Below are 15,037 nucleotides of genomic sequence, written 5' to 3' on the forward strand. Positions count from 1 at the left end.
ACCTGTTGCTAGACTTGAAGGAGTGAGAACATTGTTGGCTATGTTGCTTTCAAAAAATTCAAGGTATATCAAATGGATGTCAAATCTGCATTTTTTAATGGAATATTAGAAGAAGTTTTTATTGAACAACCTGAAGGATTTGTTGAAGACAGTAATAAAGATCAGGTATGTAAATTGAACAAAGCTTTATATGGTTTGAAAAAAGCACCTAGAGTATGGTATGAAAGATTGCACTCTTATTTGATTAAGATTGGTTTTATAAGGACAAGTGGGAACAACAATATGTATATGAAGTATGATGAAAATGGAATACTAATCTCAGCCATATTTATTGATGATATTATATTTTGTGGAAATGACTCCTTATGCAAGAACTTTGGAAATGAAATGAGCAAAGAATTTGAGATGTCATTAATTGGTGAGATAAAGTATTTTATAGGTTTATAGATACTGCAAAGGAAAAATGAGATTTTCATTACTCAATCCTAGTACATAAAGGAAATCTTGAAGAAATTTCGAATGGAGGATTCAAAACCAGTAAGTACTCCTATGACTACCAACTCTAAATTATCAAAGAATGATGAATCTGCATCTATTGATGAGACACTTTACCGATCCATGATTGGAAAGCTACAATATGTTGTTCACAATAGACCAGACATAGCACATGCAGTAGGTATAGTTGCAAGATTCTCTGTAGATCCTAAGGAAACACACTTGACAACAATCAAAAGAATCTTTAGATACTTGAAAGGCACTGAGGATTATGGCTTAGTATATCAAAAATGAAATGATTTTGATTTAAAAGTTTATACTGATGCTGATTGGGCAGGCAACATTGATGATAGAAACAACACAAGTGGAGGAGCTTTCTTTTTAGGAGAAAGACTAGTGAGTTGGCTTAGCAAGAAACAAGGATGTGTTTCACAGTAAACAATAGAAGTTGAATACATTGCTGCAACATTGAATTGTAACAACATTGCATGGATCAAACAACTATTGGAAGGTATAAATGAGAAAATTACCGAGCCAGTAACTATATTCTATGACAATACAAGTGCCATTAATATTTCAAACAATCCTGTTATGCACTCTAAGACAAAGCACATCTCTATCAAATATCATTATCTTAGAGAAGAAAGTGGTGTTGGAGTATGTTAGCACAAAGGAACAAATAACAGATATCTTCACCAAGCCACTACCAAGGGACACTTTTGAATATCTCAGAAGTAAGTTAAGGGTCCTACCCCTATCTTCTACTCACTGATCGAGTTCGGTGAAAGCATCAATCCGATGACTCTATCGAATATCTTTTGGGAGTTTATGCTAATTTATACACTTTAGGATGTTTTCTAAAGGTGTACAAGACATATTACAGGAAATTATACAGGGAATAGGAATTGAAAACAAATTCTTTGACCGAGACTCATTTGATACACAATAGCAGGAAATCACTTCATACGGAAAGTAATTATGTTTTAGTTCTTTACTTTTTGGCATTGTTGTCAGAGGGGGAGAAGACTACTATAAAGGGAAGAAGACTAAAAAGAAGACTGAGAAGACTACAGATTGAAAACAAGACTGAAGAATAGAGGAAAAGTCTAATGTATGGGGGAGAGCATTTCAGCATTTCAAGATCATAGCAATCCGAATCTTTTAAGGTCAAATCAATTGGTTTTGCCATCAATGCCAAAGGGGGATTTTGTTGGCAATATAGCATTATAACAGACAATGAAAGATTGTTGGCATTTCATAAGAATATTGATAAGGTTGTTGATGATTATGGATATAACTGATTAAGGATGTTTTACTGTCTATATATTATTATTTTGTCATTGATGTCAAGTAATTGATTTTCTAATTCAGTATGATGTTGCCATATCTTGAGAAGTATGATTTAAAGAGTATAAAAATGTCGGTAAAAGAAACAGGAAAGAATATGATGAATAAGGTATTCAATGGGCAACTATTACCGAGTCAGACAATGATGAGATCATGATGTTTTAGATTGTTTTAACATCATAGATATGTTGTAAATTGTAAAGGTTAATACTATACTATGTTATCAAGCAAAGAACCTAGTTAGTAAACCCTAAGGTTATCGCTATCGGTTAATGAAGGCGGAATGTCTACCGAGTAAAGTTTAGATTCACCGAGTTGTTACTGAGTTGTAACCGAGCTATAACAAAATACATTAAATATTTGCATGCGTTATTTAATGAAGCTGATGAGCTGGAACTGATTGAATGATTGGTATGTCGTTAATATAGTTTGTTAATGAATCTATGGCAAAGGAAAGTGATCATGAAGATCTACAGCTCAGATTGAACCGTAATACCCTGGCACAAGTTCCAAGACTAATATGCAAGTTCCTAGGCAGGGTAAAATATTTTCAGATCAAAAGATGCATTGAACCTACACAAGATTGAAGATCTAATGGCGATGATTGATCATGGCAAATGTGATCAAGGAGATTAAGCATTTACCTAATTTTTTATAAATAGGAAATTGTTTATAAACAATGTATGTAGGCAAGTGTATGCAAAGGGATGCTACATAGTGATTACTGAGCACAGAAGCTTGAAGACCTATTTGAATAATAGAGTATAGAAGCCTAAAAGATAAACAAGATTAGTTCAATGTCTAAATTGTATTGAACAAATAGGAATCTGCTTTAGCATTTTAGATGTGAAGTTGCAGATAGATTTTATTAATGTTATTTTGTGAAAGTGATAGAAAATCTCTTAACAAAGTGTACTTAACAATCTTAGTTTTAAAACCCTCTAGCAAGGTGACATTCTGATTGAGTGTTTGAAATCCTTTAACAAGGTCACTTCTAACAAGGTGAAGATCCTAACAGATCTGAGGGAAATCCCTTAACCGGGTCACATCTAGCAATGTGTTTGTAATCTTTAGCTGGATTTTCTTTTAACCGAGCATACTCTAGAAGAGTATATTTCTTAGTGGGTCTGAAATCCCATAGTGGTTTTTCCCTATTTGGGTTTCCATGTTAAATCTTGTGTTATGAGGTTTATGATGTTTATATGCTTTTGAGTTTGCATGTTTAACAGTTTTGGTTATATTACTGAAATATATGTTATCAAGGTTGAATCTGATGTTTTTATGGATGATTAAGTTTGTATGATTCACCCCCCCCTCTCATCTTGTTGGCTATTAGATCTATACTAATATTAAGTATCAGAACTATCATTTTATGCTCCAGTCTAGGTACCAAAGACCATGTACCATTCTTCTCTATCTAGTCAAGTTCCTCCTCCATTGCCTTCATCTAGTTTTCATCTTTATGTGCCTCTTTGAATGATTTAGGCTCAAATTCAGAGATCATACATGAGCTTTCTCTGACCTTTCTTCTTGTAAGAATTCCTACATCTTTGTCTCCTATGATCTGCTTTGGATCATGATTGAGTTTGACATACCTAGGTATGTTCTTATAAGATTCCTCTTGCTTTTCTTCTTCATCCTCATCTTCATCAGTATCAGCATCCATCGATGTAGGAGCACAATTACTAGTACTGGGTTGATTTGTAACCGGTTCCGAGAAGGTGACTACTAGTTCATCTCCTACTTGCTCACTATCGGTTTCCTCATGTTTCCCAGAGTTTTCATCAACTCTAACATTGATGCTTTCAACAATTCTCTGAGTCCTATTGTTGAAACATTTGAGAGCTTTACTCTTGGTGGAATATCCTAGGAATATTCCTTCATCACATTTTGCATCGAACTTGCTCTGATGTTCACTCCTCTTGATATAACATTTTCTACCAAACATTCTAAAGTAGCTTACCACTGGTGTCTTGCCAGTCCAGTACTCAAAAGGAGTCTTATCCTTTCCCTTTTTAATGAGTACCTAGTTCATTGTGTAGACTGCAGTGCTCACCGCTTCTCTCCAAAAGGTGTGAGAAACTTTTCCTTGGATCAACATGGTTCTAGCTGCTTCAACCACACTCCGGTTGTTTCTTTTTGCTAAGCCATTCTGTTGTGGAGTCCAGGGGGGCAGACAATTGCCTCTTGATTCCATTCTCTTAACAATATTTGTTGAATTCACCAGAAGTGAATTCCCCTTCTTGATCAGTTCCAATGCATTTGATTCTTCTACCACTTTCCTTTTGTACCAGTGCTCTAAAAGCTTTGAACTTTCCAAAGGCTTCAGACTTATCTTTCAAGAATGTGTCATGCCCAAACTTCTGGGCAAGAGAGGGATAAAAAAAAATTTAAATCACAACTTAAAACATATAAATTTGCAAATATGAAATTATACTAGCAAGTTTGTCTTAACTATGTGTGAGTTAACTCTAACCACTAACTCAAGTGATAATAATTTAAATCAAATGTGGAATACCAAAAGTATTATTTTATGAATTCATCGATTTTAATCTATAACTAAATTAAATCAATTAATTGATGTAGATAAAATTAATCTCCAAAAGAAAACCAAAAATTGTCTTTAGGATCTAATTAAATTATCCCTAGCGCTTAGTTTATAAAAGTCTATGTTTTATTTTAACATTAATTAAAATATAATTAAACTAAATTGATTATAAGGTCAATTAAATCCATAATGAAAATTGTCCTATAAGGTTTAATCCCAAAAACCTATATCCAAGTATAATAATTAAATTTTAAACATCATTCTGTTAAAAATACCCTTAGGTTTATTAAAACCAATATTTGCCCACATGAATATAAAAAGATATATAATTTATAAACACTTAAAAATATATTTAATCTAAAATTTACCCTATCCATTCATAAGTATGTTTAAAAAAATGAATTCATTTAAACACACACACACACATAAATATATATATATATATATATATATATATATATATATATATATATATATATATATATATTTATATATATATATATATATATATTTATATATATATATATATATATATTTATTTATTTATTTATTTATTATATATTAAATCTAGGGCATTTTTTATTTTTGTAAATATATGATGATACTTTTATGTTGAAACATTTTCAACAGATAAGTTAAAGTTGTCATGATTTAATTCAATGTATATATTTCTTTCTATTTTAAATGCCTTGCTGCTAAAAATAAAATTAGATAGTTTACTTAAACCTTAGATTTATTTTTTGCAAATAATTAGAATTGACATAAATAAATAAGTTTAAACATCAACTATATAAATATGAAATTATTTAAATCAAATAGTCTATTTAACTCTAGATTTTATTTTCTGCAAATAAGCAAATGACATAATTTAATAATTCTAAACAACAACTTTATTTATTTAGATTCATTAGAATTTAACCTTAGAAATATGCAATAAGGAAATAGACTGAACATTTATTTTCCGAATTAACATGCAAAATAAATTTTCATTTTCAAAACTAGCATGCATACTACAATATAATTTTAGTAACGATAGGGAACTTAATCCAAGGTAAACATATTTCTTTTGCAACAAAATATTACTTAACAAAAATAACGCATTTCTTTAGAGTACATTTAAAATATATTGTAACCATCAATACAAATGGGATCTCTCATTTCTATTAAATGAGGACCTTTAATTAAAATAAATACATTTCTTTTCAAAGTAACTACAACATATAGTATTCCATTCACACTACTGCAACTTAAAATATAAACTATTCTATTTCTGATTCTTTTTCTGCAACACAAAAGTCTAGCAACTTATACCTGTCCTTTTCTTTTCTTTCAACAACCTCCAAATAAATCATAGGCTATGACCATGGAGTGCTCACCTCCTAGCCTAGGCTATCTAGTAGCCACCCCTGAGCTTGGAGAACCAAGCCTAGATAGGTTACACACATGCAAACACAACAAGAAGGGGAAATCAATCACAAACATATATCCATCCCAGGACTACCCTGCACCACACAATGTGATGTGTTTTCAAGGGTGGTAGAGGACCAAGTACCCTGAGGAGACTACAAGTATGGCAAAACATAAAGCCACCTCATGGCAACCAGAAGTATGTCACAAGTATAATAGCTCCACATCCTTATGCCCCCCAAGGCATTCATGCCTTAGTTCCCTCCTTATGACCCCCAAATGCATAAACAAGCCATGCAGCAAGGGTCACATAAAGATCCCTTGAGATCACTCTCATAACAAGAGCCTCTCACTCGACGGCTGTCAACTTCTACCACTCACAAGACCATCCTCTCTCCCAATAGTAGGAGGTCTTGGTTACTCCCAAACATAGATTGTATACAAGAAATAAAATATAGAACACGAAATAATTTTCACAATGGAAAAATACAAGAAACTAGCCTTTTCATACAAGAAAATCTTTTCAACATAACATGCAAACATGAAAACAATACAAAGAGAAGTTTAACCAACCTCCAAATTGCCCAAAGGTATGCTAGATTAGTTGAGGATGAACAGCCCATTTCAACAATTCCTTGCTTCTCTACCCTTAGCCAAAATCCTATACCAAATCTCTTCTTTTCAAAAATTGCATTGTCTCCAAAAATGGAGAGTGGGTGATGACCCACAAAATCTGACATTCTTGTCTAAGAATACCTTAGTGAGAGTTCTCACAGGTTTCTACAATTGAAAAAGGAAAAAGTCCGAAAAAGACCAAAAGGGATCTCTCATCAAAAAGGAAAGTTAACTAACCTAGATGATGCCTTCTAATTTCAATTTTCGCATATCTTGGAAAACTCATTTTCTAGGATAAATAAACAGTCACATGGGAGTTGTCAGATGCCTAAAATTACTCCTAACCTTTAGGTATACCTTATGGGCTTTAGGAAACACCTTTAAACTACCCCTATGAGTCCATTTAACCCCTTTTAAACCCATCTAATGTTAACTTTCGGGTCAGACCTAAGTTGACCACCCCAAAGATTCTCTACCCAAGGAAAATATAGAACCACATTAAATTATATGAAAAAGCTATCGGTACAACACTCCCTCCAAGAGACAATTAAAAAATTAAGACATAAGTCAACACATGTGTCAAGTGACACAATAAAAATAATTTCACAAAATTACACATGAAATTTTATCTCTTGTTGGATATACACAATTTAATATATTCAATTTAACACACATGCCACATTCACTTTCACAAATAAAATACGATATAAACGGGGTGTTGTCTCTCCAAATAGATAAACCCTAGTTTTACGAACGTACATAGGTCTAGGTTTGGTTCTCCATAATGTTTCCATGGTCACATGGATAATTTTCCTGCACATCTCAATTACACATTAGTAATTTCAAATTTAACCTCATATAATATAAAACACATGAATAAGAATACACATCATACACTCTGCATACAATATGCATTTAAACAAATCAATACATCTTACATCAAATTAAATCCATATAAGTAATTATCATAATCCCCATAATTTTAATCCATACGTAAAACATGCATCCTATTTCTATCATCATAGTAAAGTCCTACAAATCCAATAATGACAAATATCATCTCAAATATATCCTATTCTAGAATCATATAAAGTTCTATATCATAAAGCATATAAATGAAGCATCAACATTCATCAATGCTATCCAAATCATGGAATCATATAAGTTCTAGATCCATAATGAATAAAATAAAGCATCCATAATAGTCTCAACATGAAAATCACTGAAATGCTAGAATGAGTCGGGGTAGGGCCTCATACCCTCCCCCTCTAGGCATGAACTTCCTCCTCAAGTTCATCAAAACGATGGGGGTATTGTGATCTCATACGTGTTGTGTCCTCCCATGAAGCCATAACCTCATCATAGCAATCCCACTAGACCCTAACCTGGTCCAGCTCTTGACCTCGAAGGGCCAGCGTCTGATGTGCCAAAATGCGAATGGGCTCCAAAAGTAGTTGCCCATCCGAATCCACCTGCAAGGCATCCCAATATAAAATATGAGACTCTTCATAGATATACTTCCTCAAAACTGATACATGAAACACATCATGGATACGTGATAGGCTAGGTGTCAATGCTAAATGGTAGGCAACTGGTCTTATCCTCTCAAGGATCTCAAATGGTCCTACAAAGTGAGGTGTAAGCTTAGAACCCTTTCCATAATGGATTGGACTCTTATGCGATCGCACTCTCAAGAAGACTCTGTCTCCAACCAAGTAGCTGTGATCTATCCTCTTCACATCTGCATATTTCTTCTGTCTACCATGTGTCTGTCTAAGACAATGCCTAATCAAATCCACCTGGTGTTCCATATCCCAAACTATCTCAGGACCAATAGCAACTTTGTCCTCTATGTGGTCCCAGCTCAATGGTGTCCTACAAGGGCTGCCGTATAATGCCTGATAGGGTGGTATCCCCAAAGAAGTGTGATGCCCATTGTTATAGGCAAAATCCACTAAGGGAAGATACTCTTCCCATCTGGTCTGATGATCCATGACGTACATGCGAAGAATATCCTCTAACACCTGGTTAACCCTCTCTATCTGACCATCTATTTCCAGATGATAGGTTGTACTAAAGTTGAGCTTAGTGCCCATAGTTTCCTATAATGCCTTCCAAAAGGAAGAAGTGAAGAGGGAATCCCTATCATAAATAATCTTGCGTAAAATGCCATAAATTCTAACAATGTCTCATAAGAACACCTGTGCTACTACTGGTGCTGTGAAGGTAGTCCGAACTGGTGAAAAGTGGGCCACTTTGGTCAACTTGTCAACTATTACCAAGATGGCATCATGGCGACGAGATGACATAGGAAGACCAATGATGAAATCCATGGATATAGTATCCCACTTCCACTCTGGTATAGCATGAGACTGGAGCAACCCACCTGGATGGCGGTGCTCCGCCTTGACTCTCTGACACTCAAGGCATCGGGCTACTAACTCAACAATGAGTTGCCACATTTCTAGCCAATGGTATAACTATCTCAAGTCAACATGCATCTTCTTAACTCTGGGATGTGCTACTTAAGGAGCTATATGAGCCTTCGTGACAATGAACTCTTGCAATCCCCCAGAAGAAGGTACATAGATGCGCCTTCTATGGCATAATAGTCCATCAGACTCTAAGGAATAATCCACATATTTCCCTTCTAGATTTTGTTGAGATCGTATCACCTGACAAACCTCTAAATACCATCCATCCTCTGGCAACTATTGTAGTATACGATCTCTCAAATCCATTCCCATAGATATGGTTTATATATTGTGACGTCTCCTACTCAAAGCATCAACAACTACATTTTCTTTCCCTTTGAAGTAGTGAACATCAAAATCATATTCACACAAGAACTCCATCCATCTCCTCTATTATGCATTAAGGTTCGCCTGAGTGAATATGTACTGAAGACTCTGATGGTCTGAATGAAGCTCAAAATGATGACCCAAAAGGAAGTGTCTCCACCTCACAAGTACATGCACTATTGCTGCAAGCTTGAGGTCATGAGTAGGGTAGTTAAGCTCATGAGTCTTAAGTTTCCTAGACTCAAAACCTATAGCCCTACCATCCTGCATAAGGACTGCTCCTAAACTCTCTAGGGAAGCATCTGTCCAAACCATGAAGTCAGCTGAGGGATCTAGTACTACAAGGATAGGTGTGCTAGTAAGTGCCTTTTTGAGTTTCTGTAAGGCCCTCTCACACTTCTCTATCCACTCAAATTTCTTCCCTTTACGCTGAAGAGAAGTAATAGGATGTGCGACTCTAGAGAATCCCTCAACAAAGCATTGGTAATAGCTTGCAAAGCCCATGAATCTCCTGACCTCTGTCACACTGGTTGGCACTGGCCAATCCATAACAGCTCTGATCTTTGATTAGTCTACTGAGATCCCATAACTAGAAATAATGTGCCCAAGGTGCTTGACCTCTGATTGAAAGAAAGCACACTTTGACAAACTACCAAACAACTGATTGTCCCTCAAACACTGCAAAACCTGTCTCAGGTGCTCTTCATGCTCCTTCTCATTCTGAGAATATATCAATATATCATTGAGGAACACAATCACAAAATGGTCAAGAAATATACAGAATACCCCATTCATTAGGCTCATGAAAACAACTGGAGCATTCGTAAGACCGAATGGAACCACGGTGAACTCATAGTGGCCATATCTAGTACGAAATGCAGTCTTGTGGATATCACTTTCCACTATCCTCAATTGATGGTATCCTGACTTCAGATCAATTTTGGAAAATACTTTGGCACCCTGAAGTTGGTCAAACAAATCATCAATTCTGGGCAAGGGATATCGGTTCTTCATGGTTACTTTGTTCAACTAACGATAATCCATGCATAATCGAAGCGATATGTCCTTCTTCTTCACGAAGATGACTGGTGCACCCCAAGGAGATACACTACGACAAATGTGACCCTTCTCTAGAAGTTCCTCAAGCTACATCTTGAACTCATTAAGCTCATTTGTGGTCGTCCTATAAGGTGGTCTTGAAACTAGCTCATCTCTTGGTACAAGGTCTATATGAAAGTCAATCTCTCTACGGGGTGAGATCCTAGGTAGCTCTGAAGGAAACATGTCTGAATATCCCTTAAGGATAGGATGGTTGCCTATCGATGTTTCCTTTTTGTCCTCTTCCTCTCTATCACTGATAGTGATGGTAAATAGCTAACATCCCTTTCACATGCTCCGCTTAAGCTACATTGCGGAAATCATACGAAGAGACATGGGTCTCTAAATCCCTGTGATTACTATGGGTGAACCCTAATCATCCTCACACTCGATTTCTTTCTGGTGGCAATCTATCTTGGCTCTGTGGGCATAAAGCCAATCCATGCCAAATACGATGCCATATGATCCAAGTGGTGTAACTCTAAGGTCTACTAAGGTGGTGGTATTGCCAATCTGAAGTTGACATGCCCTAACCTCTGATTCCACTGACACTCTAGCCCCTGAAGCTAACTCCACTTCCCAACTGACATCTTGTCTAGTTGCCACTAGCCTGCAATGCTCCACAACCAAAGGAGATATAAAGGAGTTAGTAGCTCCTGAATCAAATAATATAGATACATTATTACCTTTGATCATACCTACAGCCTCAATGACTGTGGCCTGGTGCTTTGTTTGGCGGTTGTCAACTGCTGCAAAAACTCTATGGGACCTGCCCATATTTCCAACTGTGGACTCTGATGCTTGCCATCCTATGATTCCCTACTATCTGACACTAAGGACACTCTCTCGCCATGTGCCCCATGGCTCCACATGTGAAACAAGCACCATGTGCCTAAAACTGGATGCCCTGAGGCCTAGAGAAAGATTGTCCCCCTATCCTACTAGAACCACTATACCCACCCCTAGAGGACTGCTAAGTCCTCGCCAGAGGTGTGTAAGAAACCTGAGATTGCTAATCTCGCCTCTGACCTTGAGACTACCACTGCTTAGGCTTTGCGCCTTGCTGATTCTGCAAAGGCCTCTGCTTCTGGTTCTATTGTGACTGTTGCAGAGGAGGGGGTTTGGAGAACCCTTGTGTGTTTTTGTTATTTCCCTTCAAATGGGGTTTCTGAAATCCGTATGTCTGGGGTGTAGGGCTTATGTTCTGGAAATGATCCCTTGTATCTTGTGGCCTGACCTGAATCTCCTCTACTATCAGTGCCTTCTCCATGACAACCCGAAGGCTCCCTGGAGCGAAATCCTCACTGATCCTGCTATGTTGGCATTTAGCCCTCTGATGAAATGGTTGATGAGAATTTTCTCATCCTTTAGGTAGTCCACGTATGGCAAGAGCTCAAAGAATTTTCTCTCGTACTAGGTCACTGAGAGACCCTTTTGCTGGAGGTCATGGAACTCATCTATCCTACACTGTCTATAATGTTCTGACAAGTACCCCTCTCTAAACCTCTCTGTAAATATCTTCTAGGTGAGAGTATCAGGAACTAAACCACACTTGTATTCCTCCTGTCTCCACCATGTGGAGGTCGTTCCTCTCAATAAGTGGACTGCTACATGTGCCTTTAGATTGCTCTCGTAAGAGCGCAATGCAAAGCACCTCTCAAGGCTCAAAAGCCAAGCCTCAGCTTCTACCCCATCAGTCGATCCCCCAAAAAATGGTGGCTAGAGGTGCATAACCTCCTTGATAAGATCTCCTGGATCCCAACGCGACCTCTCATAAAACACTGGTTCTGCCACTGGAGGTGGTCCTGGTAGATGCACAGACTCAGGCTCATTCACACCCTGACTCTCTACGGGCATAGGAGGTGGACTCCTGTTTCGTTTCCTATCTGTCGATCTATGACTCCCTAAGTTCTGATTTTCAATATGATAATCCTCTGCTGGAAACCTATCATGGACTATACCAATCAGGTTCTGGAGTGCTTCTAATATGTTTCAGTTTGGGTCAACTAGTTGTTCGAGAGGAGCCTCTGGGTTCACTTTTGGAACCGATTCCTCCCTATTGACCTCTTCACATGCCATGCATACACACCTAGGACCTCTTCCGCGCTTGCGAGCTTGTCGCATAGTCGGAGGCATCCTTAAGAGAAAAATAAAATAAAATAAATTAAATAACTAATTTCTTTGGAAAAATATTTAATTAATTAAATTTAAATGTCCTAGAAAATTAATATAATAAAATTAATTAATTATTTAAGTGAAACGTAATGGAAAGAGGTTCCTAGTGTTGGAAACCTTGCTCTGATACCAAAATGTCATGCCCAAACTTTTGGGCAAGAGCGGGATTAAAAAAATTTTTAAATCACAACTTAAAACATATAAATTTGCAAATATGAAATTGTACTAGCAAGTTTGTCTTAACTATTTGCGAGTTAACTCTAACCACTAACCCAATTAAGTGATAATAATTTAAATCAAATGCGAAATACTAAAAGTATTATTTTATGAATTCATCAATTTTAATCTATAACTAAATTGAATCAATTAATTGATGTAGATAAAATTAATCTCTAAAAGAAAACCATAAATTATCTTTAGGATCTAATTAAATTAGCCCTAGTACTTAGTTTATAAAAGTCTATGTTTTATTTTAACATTAATTAAAATATGATTAAACTAAATTGATTATAAGGTCAATTAAATCCATAACGAAAATCATCCTATAAGGTTTAATCTCAAAAACCTATATCCAAGTATAATAATTAAATTTTAAACATCATTCTTTTAAAAATACCCTTAGGTTTATCAAAACCAATCTTTGCCCACATGATTATAAAAACATATATAATTTATAAACACTTAATAAAATATTTAATCTTAAATTCAGCCTATCCATTCATATTTTCAAACTATATATATATATATAAAATGTCCATGAGAACCCTAATTTTTTTTTTTAATTATTATAAAACCCCCTTTTATTTTTTTGAAAACCACATTACTTGCCCTAACCCCAAATTTAGGGTTAGGGCTTTTATCTTTTTCTTTTGTTGTTTTTCATAATTTCGTAGGGCTGAACAAAAGTATGGCGGAGGGCATGAGTAGCGGTTCTATTGGGAAGGTGGCAGCGAGTTCTCCCCGGCCTCCACTATGTGTACACACAGCGGCGACAGAGGCTGGGTGTCGCCCACTGTGTGTCCACATAGTGGCGGGCCACGAGCGCCGTCCACTATGTGCCCACACAGTGGCAATTCCTTGGCGCTGCCCACTATGTGTATACATAGTGAGGTCCGCCCCCCTCTCTGAAAACCCCTTTTTTTATATATATTTACTTTTTTTTTGTTTAGTTTAATTAATATTTTTGTTTATTAAAAATATAATAAATTATATATATATTTATATATATATGTATATAAATTTATTTATATATATATATAAATATATTTTAATTATATATTAAATCTAGGGCATTCTTTATTTTTGTAAATATATGATGATACTTTTATTTTGAAACATTTTCAACAGATAAGTTAAAGTCATCGTGATTTAATTCAATGTATATATTTCTTTCTATTTTAAATGTCTTGCTGCTAAAAATAAAATTAGATAGTTTACTTAATCCTTAGATTTATTTTCTGCAAATAATTAGAATTGACAGAAGTAAATAAGTTTAAACAACAACTATATAAATATGAAATTATTTAAATCAAATAGTCTATTTAACTCTAGATTTAATTTTCTGCAAATAAGCTAATGACAAAATTTAATAATTATAAACAACAACTTTATTTATCTAAATTCATTAGAATTTAACCTTAGAGAAATGCAATAAGGAAATAGACTGAACATTTATTTTCTGAATTAACATGCAAAATAAATTTTCATTTTCAAAACTAACATGCATACTACAATATAATTTCAGTAACTATAGGGAACTTAATCCAAGGTAAACATATTTCTTTTGCAACAGAATATTACTTAACAAAAATAATGCATTTCTTTACAGTACATTTAAAATATATTGTAGCCATCAATACAAATGGGATCTCTCATTTCTATTAAATGAGGACCTTTAATTAAAATAAATACATTTTCTTTTCAAAGTAACTACAACATATAGTATTCCATTCACATTGCTACAACTTAAAATATAAACTATTCTATTTCTGATTCTTTTTCTGCAACACAAAAGTCTAGCAACTTCTACTTGTCCTTTTCTTTTCTTTCAACAACCTGCAAATAAATCATACACTATGACCATGGAGCGCTCACCTCCTAGCCTAGGCTATCTAGCAGCCACCCCCGAGCTTGGAGAACCAAGCCCTAGACAGGTTACACACATGCAAACACAATAAGCAGGGGAAATCAATCACAAACATATTCCCATCCTAGGGCTACACTGCACCACACAATGTGATGTCTTTTCAAGGGTGGTAGTGGAACAAGTACCCTGAGGAGACTGCAAGTATCGCAAAACATAAAGCCACCTCATGGCAACCAGAAGTATGTCACAAGTATAATAGCTCCACATCCTTATGCCCCCCAAGGCATTCATGCCTTAGTTCCCTCCTTATGACCCCCAAATGCATAAATAAGCGATGCAGCAAGGGTCACATTAATATCCCTTGAGATCACTCTCATAACGAGCGCCTCTCACTCGAGGGCTGTCAACTTCTACCACCCACAAGACCATCCTCTCTCCCAATAGTAGGAGGTCTTGGTTACTCCC

The sequence above is a fragment of the Cryptomeria japonica genome, chromosome 2 (assembly GCF_030272615.1).
Source record: "Cryptomeria japonica chromosome 2, Sugi_1.0, whole genome shotgun sequence".
In the NCBI taxonomy this organism is placed as follows: Eukaryota; Viridiplantae; Streptophyta; class Pinopsida; order Cupressales; family Cupressaceae; genus Cryptomeria; species Cryptomeria japonica.